Below are 14057 nucleotides of genomic sequence, written 5' to 3'. Positions count from 1 at the left end.
ACCACGTTCAAGTTTGTCAGCATTTTCCTTGCCAGTGGCCCAACGCCCCCCATCCCCGCCATGCCCCCCGCCAGGCCCAACATGCCCCCCATCCCCGCCAGGCCCCCCGCCATGCCCCCCGCCAGGCCCAACATGCCCCCCATCCCCACCAGGCCCCCCGCCATGCCCCCCGCCAGGCCCAACATGCCCCCCATCCCCGCCATGCCCCCCGCCAGGCCCAACATGCCCCCCATCCCCGCCAGGCCCCCCGCCATGCCCCCCGCCAGGCCCAACATGCCCCCCATCCCCGCCAGGCCCCCCGCCATGCCCCCCGCCAGGCCCAACATGCCCCCATCCCCGCCAGGCCCCCCGCCATGCCCCCCGCCAGGCCCAACATGCCCCCCATCCCAGCCAGGCCCCCCGCCATGCCCCCCGCCAGGCCCAACATGCCCCCCATCCCCGCCAGGCCCCCCGCCATGCCCCCCGCCAGGCCCAACATGCCCCCCATCCCCGCCAGGCCCCCCGCCATGCCCCCCGCCAGGCCCAACATGCCCCCCATCCCCGCCATGCCCCCCGCCATGCCCCCCGCCAAGCCCAACATGCCCCCCATCCCCGCCAGGCCCCCCGCCAGGCCCCCTGCCAGGCCCAACATGCCCCCCATCCCTGCCAGGCCCCCCGCCATGCCCCCAAGCCAGCCAGTGGCCCCAAATCCAGATTGAATTAAACTCACTTGTTGGTCTGGAGGACCGTAGAGTAGCGCATACTGGGGTAGGACCCCATCCACAAGTTTCTCCAACTCCTCTCCAGTGAAGGCAGGGGCCCTTTCCCCAGGCGCAGCAGCCATTGTCCCTTCCAGACCGAGGTCACAGCAACACTTGCAGTATAGGTCCTCTCCTGTGAAAGTTCAAGTCGCAAGTGGATAAGTAGATAGAAAATGGCGGTCACGTCCGCGGCGGTGCGTACCGCGGCGGTGCGTCCCGCCACCGCCGGCGCCCTTCGCCATTGGCTCCTGAAACCCATAGGCTTCAATTTTAACCAATGCGGCTTCGCGCCGCGGTCTTCGCCCGCCGCCCGCCGCGGTGTGCCACGCCAGCGCATTGACCTCACATCCCATTGTCACACTTCACAGGTCAGGCAGCCGCCATTTCCAGGGCCCACATGGCTCAATTTCAACTGCGTCACACAGGCCTAGGCCTTGCATAGCCACTCAGACACGCCATTCACTGCATAGAGAATCGTTTACTGTGCTAGCTGTGAGTACGTACCTGTGGGTTGCTTGACTGTGTGCTCCATGTTGTCCTTCCTAGGCACCGTCCGCTGGGTTGGGCGAGGAGACGGATGAATCCTCCCGTGTACCGACCTCTGGTGGACCTGTCGACAATGGAAGAACGCCACATTATCCTGACCTACCGTCTTAACCGTGCCACTATCCATGAATTGTGTGCCCAGCTGGAGACCGACCTGATGTCCCCCATCCGCCAACCCACAGGGATTCCCCCTCTGGTGCAGGTCATGTCAGTACTCCATTTCTTGGCAAGTGGGTCATTTCAGACAACAGTGGGAATTGCTTCTGGGATGTCTCAGCCCATGTTTTCGAAGGTGTTATCCAGAGTGTTGTCTGCCCTGATGAAATCCGTGAGGAGCTACATCATTTTCCCTGAGGTGGGCGAATTGGCTACAGTGAAGGGTGATTTCTACGCCCTTGGACATATTCCCAACGTCATTGGTGCCATTGATGGGACCCATGTGGCTTTGGTTCCCCCAAGAGACAGGGAGCAGGTGTACAGGAACAGAAAAAATTACCATTCAATGAACATCCAGGTGGTGTGTTTGGCTGACCAGTACATCTCGCATGTAAATGCCAAATTCCCAGGGTCAGTGCATGACGCCTACAGGAATAGCAGCATCCCTTACGTGATGGAACAGCTACAGAGACACCGTGTATGGCTAGTGGGGGACTCTGGGTACCCCAACCTGTCGTGGCTACTGACCCCAGTAAGGAATCCCCGGACCAGGGCAGAGGAACGGTACAATGAGGCCCATGGGCGTACTAGGAGGGTGATCGAACGCACCTTTGGCCTCCTAAAGGCCAGGTTTAGGTGCCTGCATATGACAGGTGGATCCCTAATGTACTCACCTAAGAAGGTGTGTCACATCATCGTGGCCTGCTGCATGCTTCACAACCTGGCTTTGCGCCGCCAGGTGCCTTTCCTGCAGGAGGATGGTCGAGACGGTGGTGTTGTGGCAGCTGTGGAACCTGAGGAGAGTGACGAGGAGGAAGACGACGGGGCTGAAACAGACAACAGGGACAGAATCATTGAACAGTACTTCCAATAGGACACAGGTAACATTTCAAAGATAATTTAGTAAATGTGAACTACTCTCCTGCATCTCTGCTGCCTGTCTATTTGCCCCAGTGTATGATGACTGAGTTGTGGCTTTTCCCTCCCTATTTCAGATCTGGGGTCCCCACTACGAGTCCTGTGCTTTGTTTCCCCATGGACTACAGCTTTGTGGCAGCTGTTTGTTGACTTCACCATGTACAAGGACATATTTGCACTGTCATGTCAATTACAATATATTGAAATCACAGCCAGACTCCAGATAGTTTTGTGCAAAATAGGTATTTATTTAAGTGCTCAAAATGGGATGGGTGGTTTCAAGTGGGTGGGGGCTATGGTGAAGGAATGTCCATGGCAGAGTCCAGAGTAACAGTCACACAGGTGCATTGTCCAGAGGCCTGTGGAGAGATGGAGCATGGGCAGTTCAAGGATGGACAGGGTGACAATGTGGGACAGTGGGATGACATCAGGTGGTATCCATTGCTGGCGGGGGTCTTGACATCCTACTCTGTCTTCTTGCGAGATCTCAGGGCCCTCTTGCGGGGTGGTTCTTCTCCTGCAGGAGGTGGGGGTCTGGTGGGCTGCTGCTGTGCGGGGGCCTCCTGTCCACTAGCGCCGGCGGAGGTGGTTGGCTGTTCTTGGTCCAGGCTAGTGGCAGGGGCCCTTGGGTGTTGTTGAGTGTCCGCCCTGGTGTTGACGAGGTCCTGCAGCAGCCCTACCATGGTAACCAGGGTGGTGTTGATGGCTCTGATGTCCTCCCTGTACCCCCGATAGTGTTCCTCCTGCAGTACCTGGATCTCCTGGAACCGGGCCAGTACCGTCGCCATCGTCTCCTGGGAGCGGTTGTATGCTCCCATGATGGTGGTGAGGACCTCGTGGAGAGTGGGTTCCCTGGGCCCGTCCCCCCCCTGTCGCACAGCTGCCCTCCGAGTTGCCCTGTTTCCCTGGGCCTCTGCCCCCTGGCCGGTGTGCCCACTACCACTGCCCCCAGGTCCCTGTTGTTGTTGGGGTGGTGGGTTATCCTGGGTGCCCTGTAGTGGTAGACACACCGCAGATTGACGCGCCCTGGAGACAGAGGCATGGGCCCGCTGGGTGGGAGCTGTGCTGGTGTTCCCAGAGGGGTTTGGGTCTGTAGTGGCCTGGGCCTGTGTGAGGGGAACCGACTGTCCAGAGGTCCCCGATGGTCCGGGCTGGTCATCGGTGTCCAGGTCGACAGAGCTGCTGTCATCGCTGACGGCCTCTTGGGTGGGGGGTGTGGAGAATTCTGGCCCCTCCGCCGCGGTGTGTTGACGGTCGGGTCCTGCAGGGGTATAGAGGTATGGTTATAGTTTCAATGTGTGGCATATGGGTGTATCTATGGGTTCTCGTGTCCCCAAGTGCTGGCATTCGTGTGTGGGGGCTTTGGTGAGGGTGGCTTGTGGGGGGGATGTGTATATGCATTGGGCATGCTTTGGTGATGGGTGTCCATGCTTAGTGGACGCATGCAGGCCTAGGTTTTGGGATGTGTGGGTTGTGATGGTGAGACATTGGCGGGGAATAGGTGTGCTGGGGGTGGGGGTGAGGATGGTGGTGGGGGTGAGGATGGTGGTGGGGGTGGGGGTGAGGGTGGGGTTCGAGGATGGGGGTGAGGGTTGGGGTATGATTTGGCATGCAGGTGGGGGGGAAGCAGTAGTGAAGCTTCAACTTACCAGTATCCATTCCTCCGCCGACTCCTGCGAGGCCGTCAGGATGCAGGATGTTCAAGACTTCCTCCTCCCATGATGTGAATTGTGGGGGTTGAGGTGGGGGTCCTCCGCCAGTCTTCTGCACGGCGATGTTGTGCCTGGATACCATGGAACGCACCTTCCCCCGTAGGTCGTTCCATCGCTTCCTGATGTCTTCCCGATTTCTGGGGTGCTGTCCCACAGCGTTGACCCTGTCGACAATCCTCTGCCATAGCTCCGTCCTCCGGGCAATGCTGGTGTATTGTATCTGTGTGCCGAACAGCTGGGGCTCTACCCGAACGATTTCCTCCACCATGACCCTGAGTTCTTCGTCTGTGAAGCGGGGTTGTCTTTGGGGTGCCATGGGGTGGTGTGTATGATGTGTGGGGTGGAGTATGTGTAGTTAAGTGTGTTGAGTGTGGTGGTGTGTGTTGTTTTGTGTGTGGATAGTGTGTGGGTGATGGTGTTGAGTGGCTGTGGCTGTTAGTTTGTGGATGCTGGTGTCTCGCTCTGGCCTTCTTTCAGAATTTTTTTGCGTAGGGGTTTGTGGGTGATGTGGGTGGGTGTTTTATATTGTATTGTGTGTGTGGGAGTGGTGTGTGTATGTGTATCAGGTGTGTGGGATTCAAATCGTCCAATGTGGCTGGGTTTTGTTCGTTTGTGTGTATTCTGACCGCGGCGCTGTGTCCCGCCAATGGAATACCGCGTTTGAATGACCGCCGCGTGGATTCGTGGGTCGTAATGGCATGGGCGTATTTCTGTTGGCGTGGCGGTGTTGTCACCTCCACCTTTCCGCCGACCGCTGGTCTGGCGGTCGGTTGTGGCTGTCGGATTTTCAGAGGTTTGCCTTCTGCGGTTCAGAATGACCGTGGCGGGTTTCCGCGGCCGCGGCGGTGTTATGGCGGTCTTCTGACCGGCGGTAAGTGCATTTTACCGCCGGGGTCAGAATGACCCCCTAAATGTCGTTGGCTATTGGCAGGCCAGGTGGATCTCTATAATACAATCGGAGGAGCTGTATGGTTAATAATAATTAATGTATATATACAACCAGGGAATATGCATGATTATGATATCCAACGGGGTCTGTTTGAGGAAGATCTGGAATTATTAAGTATTGGTAAACCAGGATACTTGACCCTAATGTTGGGAGATTTTATTCACAAACTTAATCCCAATAGTCTTGATAAACTGTATACAGAGCTACTGGTTGTTTCACAAATTCCAAATAGCATCTTCCCAAAAGTAGAATGCTCTGCACGTGATTGTTCCTTAGTAAGAACCTTAGGATCCCAAGGTATGTTCTGTCTAAATGGTCGTATGAAGAAGGATTGCCCGGCAAAACAGACTTTTCGAATAGGCAACCAGATTTGCCCCATTCATTATGCTTTTGTAAATGCTTGGTCCTTTGGAGAAGTGCAGGACTTTGAAGATGAGCATATAGAGAACAGTGATCATTGGCCACTTTAATTAACAATACGATCAACTGATAAAAAATAAGAAAGAAAAGGCATTGATAGCACTAGTTGATTACCCTCGTAGAATGACAACCCGTCTGACAGAAAGTAGTCTAGAAGCACTTAATGAATTGATAGTCAATTATCCAAACCTTACAATGGAGGAGGATCCAAGAGATGTGTTTAAAGATTATAATAGGGGTATTGCGTTAATGGTGGACTGCCTAAAAACAAAATTTTAAAAACAGCAAGTGAGAAAGATGAAGGGAGAACCATATAAGATTAATAATAGTAAAGTATGGTTTAATTGGGAATGTAGGTGTAAAAAGCAAAAGATTCGAAGGTTAGAAAGGGAATTGAGGAAAAGACCCACTATCGACACAGAAGTGCAGCTCTGTCAGGCAAAACAGAGTTATAAAATACTCATAAGACAGAAGAAACAGGAATATATTGTCAAAAATTGGGACACAATGATTGAAGTGATAAGAACAAAGAGTATTAGGGGCTTCTGGCAGTTGGTAAGGGAGGGGAAAGTATCAGAAACCATGCGGTGTTTGGTTGGAGAAGAGGATTGGTATAAATACCTGTCTACCGCATATGATGGTATTGATACTGAGGAAGGATATGGTGTCATCAGGAAGATGGGTGAGAATATGAGATTAGCTTTTGCCTCACAAAAAATAAAATAAACTATTGTAGCACTTAAATTAACTAAAGCGGCCAGCCCAGACAATCTCCCAGCTATAATAATAAAAAAAAACATTGATTGGTGGACTACATTTTTCAATGATACATTTGGTAAAATTCTTGATTTTGGCAGTTTTCCAGAGAATTGGAATTGAGCCATGATAAGACCTATCCATAAAAAGGAGGACCCAATGCAACCAAAAAATTATCGGCTGATAAATTTATTAGACGTAGGTGAAAAGGTATTCACAAAGATATTGCTGGGGTTAATTAAAGAATGGGCAGAGGAAAATGATTTGATATCTGTGGAACAAGGCGGATTTAAGGAAGGGCACTCGACAATCGACCACTGTTTCAGTTTGTGGTCTTTAGCAAAAAAATCAGTGGAAATGCGAGGAAGCCTGTTCTGCTGTTTTGTGGATTTTCATGCCGCATTTGATTTGGTAGATAGGAATTTGCTATGGAACATGCTACGACAGTTAGGGATTGATTTGGATTTATTATATCTCCTTCAGGGTCTGCATTCACAAAAGTGGGCCCAAGTAATTTTAGACACGAGTGGCTCACTGTCAAAAATGATCCCTATAAAGAACGGTTTGCGCCAAGGTTGTGTGTTTGCACCAATATTATTTACATTATTTTTGTCAGATTTGCCTGGGTTGCTGCAGGAGGTCAAAGGCCTAAGCCCAAAAATGGATGGTGTACATGTTTCCTGCTTATTATATGCTGACGATTTAGTGATAATGGATATGACAGAGTTAGGTCTACAAAGGAAATTGGAGGTGTTCCATTCTTATTGCCAAAAGAAAAAAGTGGTTGTAAATTTAGAAAAAACTAAGATTATGTCTATAGGGAAAGTGAAGAGTGATTTTGCTTACCTGTTAGGAGGTCAAAAACTAGAGAAGGTAAAAAAAATATATAAATATTTTGGTATGTGGTTTGACTCAGACTTGAAATGGAAAGATCATATTGAAGGCCTAAAAAATAAAGCTTTATCATCGGTCGAGGGATTGAAACAATTTAGTAGTAAATATGGGGGTCCTTCCCTCCAGGCGGTTATTTCTGCTTTTAACGCCATGGTACATCCCCAGTTTCAATATGGGGTGGAGGTCCTAACACTCTCAAGGAAACCAAATTGGGAGACAGACGAAAGCTTTTCTGTAAAGCGTATGCTATCATTACCTCCGTCAAGTATGTTACAAGCTATAAGAGCAGAATGTCAAATGACGGCATGGACTTACCAGGGACAGCAAGCAATGCTGAAGTTCTGGCTAATCAGAAGAGATGAGGGGATTTGTAAGATCGCAAGAATGTGTAAAAAAGAAATAACAACAAGCGAATTGTATTGGGCGCTACAAGTGAGAGGACAGGTTAGAGAAGATCTGTGTTCTCTTAGGCTTACCCGGTAATCAGTGGCGCAGTGCACAAATCACGAAACAAAATTTACGAACAATAGTGAAGGAAAGGGCAAGAGAAATAGATCTGAAGTATTTCGAGTGTAAAATATCATCTCAGGCTATGGTAGGGGAATGGAGGAACCCGGAAAACTTTGCCTATATAGAGGTTCTACCTAACCAAAGATTAAGGGACACAGGGCCTGATTCTAACTTTGGAGGACGGTGTTAAACCGTCCCAAAAGTGGCGGATATACCACCTACCGTATTACGAGTCCATTATATCCTATGGAACTCGTAATACGGTAGGTGGTATATCCGCCACTTTTGGGACGGTTTAACACCGTCCTCCAAAGTTAGAATCAGGCCCACAGTGTTAAAATTCCGAATTGGGCTGAATCCAGGCTATATGGACCCTAAAGCAAAATCGTTTCTTAAGGATACTCAGGGTTTATGCACATGTGGCTTAGAACAGAAATTAAGCACGCAACACCTACTTTTGAATTACTATTGTTTTTTAGAGGTGCGTAAGAAGTTTTTTAAACCAGTTTTTAAGGTATATAATATTAACTGCGATCAAGCACTTAGGCTACTGATAGACATGAGATTTTTTAATGTAACTTGTGCACTCGGCCAATTTGTAATAGGATTAAGAGGGGTTTTAACTGAACTTATAGTGCTGGGTAAACTGTAGGGAGTAAAGACGAACAAAGAATTTGAAATGGCACAAATAGATTGTTTTTAAATTGGTTGATGGAAATATGGAAATTTTGCCACATTATAAAGTGGCAGGATGTAAAATGTAGAGCACTTTAAATTGGAAATTGCACTTTATGTCATTATAAGGATTTGAGTCCCCTTAGAATTGTATGTAGGATGATTTGTTTAGCATGCAGTCTTTTTAAAGAACTACTAGGAAATGCAATTGGTTGAAGGTTAAAATAACTTAATGAATTATGTAAGTAGAGTTTGTCAATAAGATTTAGAATTCTGAATTATGTATGTGAATGTATTATGTAATAGGGAATCCTTTTTTTAAAATGAATTTTGTATAATTGTCTGCTTATGTATAGGTTTTTATATTGAACTTTGCATATTATATTATTTGTATACTTTTAAGGTTTAAGCTAAATAAAAGAATTTATGACTGACTGACATCCACCTGTAAATACGGGGCTTGCCGCATCAGATTTGTTTCTGGTTATGCGGAGTGGGGTAGGTACGGATGGCAGACGTAATCTACAATCAAGTAAGTGCCCTCTGGGAATAGATACAATAATGCCTCACTTATTTTGTTTTATACGTGGGGATTCCATGTTACTTTATTAATTGCGCTACGGCGTTAACAGCGATCGGTATCTGTGACCCTCTATATACAAAACCATGTGGGGAAATCATTATTTTATTTATTGTGAGGATATAAGTGTGCTGTCATTACACCATACGTGATGATTGGATTGAACGAACCCCTACTGTTGTTATGAAAGCTAATTGAGGGACGTTCAGATTACTACATCATTGCCAACCAGGTGCATTATTCCTTGGTGGGAGCTGTCTTTCTCCCTCCCTACCAGGATGCTAATACAAATTTATACTGATTTCCCTGTCTTGACATATAAATCATTATGCAGATGAGGGCTTATCACTTACACCTTATATGATTATTCATGATCTATTTAGATGATTTCGGGTTTGTTTCATGCACAGACGAACATTCCTTGATGTCCCATTTTACATTTAACATTGAGGTGGACTATATTTTGCTCTTCTTTGAACTCCAGATTCACTGATAAATGTATTGGTGAGATCAAGTAGGCTCTGCCCAATTTCCACTGGGGCCTATCTTTTAATTTTAGGAGGGTGAGGACCTCAGCCTTGTTATGAATTAAAAGTGATAATTCACTGGTCACCTGAGTACCACTAGGGGTTTCCACTAGTGTCTACACTGGTTTGTTATTTTCAATACTGTGTGATACTGATAATTGTGCTGTATTGTTGCTTTTATTTTCAGGTTCCAGTTTCATAAACTACACTGACTACAGCTGTGAGGATTAGGTATGATTATAGTTTAGGTCCCGACGAATCGCACACGGATCTTTTTAGACAACTTAAGGGAGAAACAGGTTGACCTTCTTTCATCTAGGCAGTGTAGGGACTTCCAACCCTGCCTCATACATAGATGATCCCTAGAATTCAGGGTTCTCCAGGTTTTTACTTCATTTTTCCAATAGGGTAAGACTGACATTATTCTTTCTTCCCCTTATTTTGTTTTTAATCTTGACAGAGGCCCATATCTCTATTAAACATTTCACTACATGGTCCTTTTGGTCAATTTTAACAGTCCTTTCACCAATTCCACATTCTTGCATTCATTCACAGCAATTTTCTACAAAAGATCTCCGGTAAAGAGCCCCCATGAGGGGCCCGTCAGACATTGCAGTACCGGTCTGACGACGGGCAAAGCCCGATGATGAAGCATGTCACCTATTGGTGAGTGAGGGCTCTTGTTCCTGGCTTAGGTTACCCACAGGAACCGTAACTTGTTATCCCCTAGATTGAGGTGAAAACATTATCTGTATGTTATTTTTTGGGACTGTGCATTAATTGTCTTTTGATAACTTATTCAGCTACATATTACTCAACAATAATTTGTGTAATTCAATGTGGCATAAACTTATCCCCTTGAAAATTACTTCTTGAAATTCAGAGGTCATAAAATAGACTTGTAGACATTGAGGCCCATATTTATACTTTTTGATACAAACCAGCGCCAGTGCTGCTTTGCGTCAAAAATTTTACCGCTGGCTAACGCCATGTGGGCACCTTATTTAAGGAATGACGTTAGCCGGTGCGGCGGACTGGTCAGAGTAAAAAGAAATGACTCAAATCAGGCAGCGCCTGCGTAGGGGAAAATGGAGGTTGTGCGTCAAAAAATGGTGCAAGTCAGGCTTGAGGCAAAAATCATGCCTCAAACCGGACTTGCGCCATTTTTTGACGCACAACCCCCATTGAAATGACTCCTGCAAAGACAGGAGTCATGCCCCCAAGTCCACTGGGCATGGCCATTGGGCACAGTGGCATGTAGGGGGGCCAAAATTAGGCCCCCCAATGCCACTTTAAATAAAAACAAAAAAATACTTACCGCAACTTACCTTTACTTACCTGGGATGGGTCCCCCATCCATGGGTGTCCTCCAAGGATGGGCGAGGGTGCCAGGGGGTATCCCAGGGATCAGGGAAGGGCATCTCTGGACTCCTTTCATGGTCAGAGACCATGGAAGTGAGCCCACAGGTCCCTTAACGCCTGCCCTGACCCAGGCGTTAAAAAACGGCGCACATCAGGCTGTGCGCCGTTTTTCAAGGCCTGCCCCCTCCTGTGCGTCAAAATGACGCTGGAGTATAAATAAGGCGCACAGGCCTTAAAGTCATTTTTTGGGCAGGAACGCCTACCTTGCATGTCATTAACGCAAGGCAGTTTCCTGCATCCCAAAAATGACGCACACCGAGGAATTTTGGCGGGCGTCAAAGTTCAAATTTTTGACGCACATTCAGCGCAAACAGAGTATAAATATGCCCCTGAATGCTCGAAAAAATATATATTATGCTACTTCTTTTGCTGCAGGAACCATATTTAGAAACAGAATTGGTTGAACTTCCCCTGCAGGTGAACAATCTTAGATAAAAATGTTAGAGGAAAATTATTTCACAAAATAAGTATTTTTTAAAGTTAATTCTCCCTCTGTGTAAGAACTTGAATAATTATTTGGGGTAGATGACTACCTACCTCATGGGACAGCTTTATCAGGGGGAATCCTCCAAGTCACTAAATTAATCTGAACTCAACCTCCTGGTAGCTATAGCACAGAGTAGGCAGGCTAAACTTAGAGGAATGTGCAAATTATTTATGCAGTCCCAAAACAGTAAATACAGTTGAAATGCAACACAATAAAAATCCCAAAGCGAATTAGAAAAATAGAATACACTTTTTTAAACAACATGACGCCAAAATGACAAAAATCTAATAAGGGGAACAGAAGATGTGATTTTTTAAAAAGTTTTAGGTATGAATAGCACCAAGAACCATAAAGTGTCAATGGTCACAGAAGTCCAGGACCTCGGCACAATTTGAAGCTGACCTCAATGGAGCGCAGGTCGGACACACCAATCAGGTTTATCCTGGCCAAAGATTTCACATTTTGACGTTAGTCCTATACCTATAAATCCCAATCCAAAACAGGAGTACACTTCTGGAGCTCCCTTTCCAGGACTTAGAAATTCATAGGGTGTCAGGCAGAGACCAAACATCAGGATTTAGTCCAGACTCAGTTGCTGTTGGTCAGCTGGGCAGTTGAATAAAAAAGCCTGTTGTAGCTTGTTATGTTCCGGAAGTTGTAACTCAAGGTCAGCCTTATGACCATTTGAGTCCTCTTCTTTGTCCTGGTACAAGACAGAGGAGGCATAGTCCCTCTCAATTCTCAGACAGCAGGTTCAGTTCTCTTCTGATCTTCAGGGGTGTTCTGAAGTGAGTGCCTAGGGGTGCCACATTTATGCCTGCTACTTACAAGTAGGTGGGAATGACTACTAGGCACACATACATGTTCAGTGCTATGACATTGAATATTTTTTATAGCTTCTCTAGGTCTTTGGCATCAAGGATGACTTGCTCGAGCTGCCAGGTACTGTATGTAAGGGCTGGCATTATTTATGTATGTATTTGGAGTTTTGTAAAGAGCTGCATGCAACATAGCAAAGTGTCAGAACACGCAAGAAGTGAGTAAAAGCTGGAAGATGAAAGCAGTGATTTGAACACAAGATAGTACATCGAATGAGAATGATGATAAGAGCCTTCTGTGCAGGTGGATGAACAATGCCAAAACTCTAAGACTGCAGCGCCTAGATTCATATAAGCAACTAGCTGTTCTTTGCATCTGATTGGCTGAGAGCAAGAGCATACTGCCAAGAATAGTGTCAAGAATAGTCATGCTGCTAGATAAAGCCACTCAATTTTCCAACACGCAACTTGGTGATAGTTTATTGTAGGAACAGTTACAATCTTAGAAACATCTTACAAAGAGTTAGTGTAAGGATCAAACCCTGTTTACTGCAAGGTATTCAACATAGGACAGTATTGCTGGTATCAGAGTTTCCAGATATCCACTGGCAACATAAATTATATCTCTTTATATAGAATATAGGTAGTGCTGGAATTGGAAACAAATTACTTCGGGAACCCATAAATTGGGATTCAAAGTGTGGCAGAGGAAAGATGGTAGAGTCACGAGGGCGTAGCTTGAAAATCAGAGTCTGACAGCCATCTTATACATTTTTTTTTTAATCTGCTACTTAGAAACTAGCAACAAGGAAAAATGTGACTGCAAATCAGTTGTAGCTAACTTGATCTTTGTAGGCCCAGCAAATATGAGGGGATTGGTAAGGTAACTCTGCTGATTAGTGCAGTTCTGGGAAAGTTCTGTGTCTTGTCTAATCACCATTTTTACTCATAAAGTAACATTGAGGGTGAAAAGCAAATTGTGTAACATGCAATTCACAGACTTACATATTATGTAGATGAATAATACTGCTACAACTTTGACACTGAGATAATTTTGTTATTTCCAGGTTAGAAGATGCTATCCTTCTAATATTGCAAAGTGATCTATTTGCCCTTCTCCATGCAAACAGTAAGGCATGGGCTTAGATCCATATTGCTTTTTTCCTCAATCTGTTATCATTCTAAGATTGCAAAGAAGAGCTCCTCTGGGAATTAATACCATTGTGTTAGTAAAGACAACCTAATCACTGCAATACATTTTTTATCCTGACTTTGTATTTCCCCTAATCGTTCGCTCTTAACATGTAGGGTCAGATTTACAAGCCCCTAGCGCTGCCTTAATGCCGCCTTAGCGTCATTTTTATGATGCTAAGGCGGCCTTAAGGTTGCAATTACCCCGCGCCATATTTACAAAGTGGATCAATGCATGCATTGCCCCACTTTGCAACTCCTTACGCCACATTATGCCTGTGTCAGGCATAATATATGCAAGAGGGGCGTTCCCACAGAAGGAGGCTCGAAAAATTGGTGCAGTTAAATGTGCAACATTTTACTGCACCATTTTTTCCATCATTTTTAATGCCTGCTCAGGGTAGGCGTTAAAGTGACACACCCATTATAATCTATGGGTCTCTCTGTGCTTTGCTGCATTATCGTCAACATTTTTTACGCTAGTGCAACAAAAGCGCCACAACAAAATGTAGCTGCCGTTGTGGTAACGACCGCAATGGTGAGCTGTATTGTAAATAGGGCGTAGCCATGGTGTTGTTAGGGGGGGCAAGTGGGATGCAAGAAAAGTGTAACATTGGGACCGATGCGCCACTTTTTTGTAAATCTGCCCCACGGTGTCTACAAGTATGGTTGATATGTGATTCCTACACCTTATAACCCTCATTATCTTAAGTGACATTTCATGTGCATTGAATTAGGCACTTGTATGAATTATTG

The sequence above is a fragment of the Pleurodeles waltl genome, chromosome 6 (genome assembly GCF_031143425.1).
Source record: "Pleurodeles waltl isolate 20211129_DDA chromosome 6, aPleWal1.hap1.20221129, whole genome shotgun sequence".
In the NCBI taxonomy this organism is placed as follows: domain Eukaryota; kingdom Metazoa; phylum Chordata; class Amphibia; order Caudata; family Salamandridae; genus Pleurodeles; species Pleurodeles waltl.
This window is presented reverse-complemented; position numbering follows the sequence as displayed.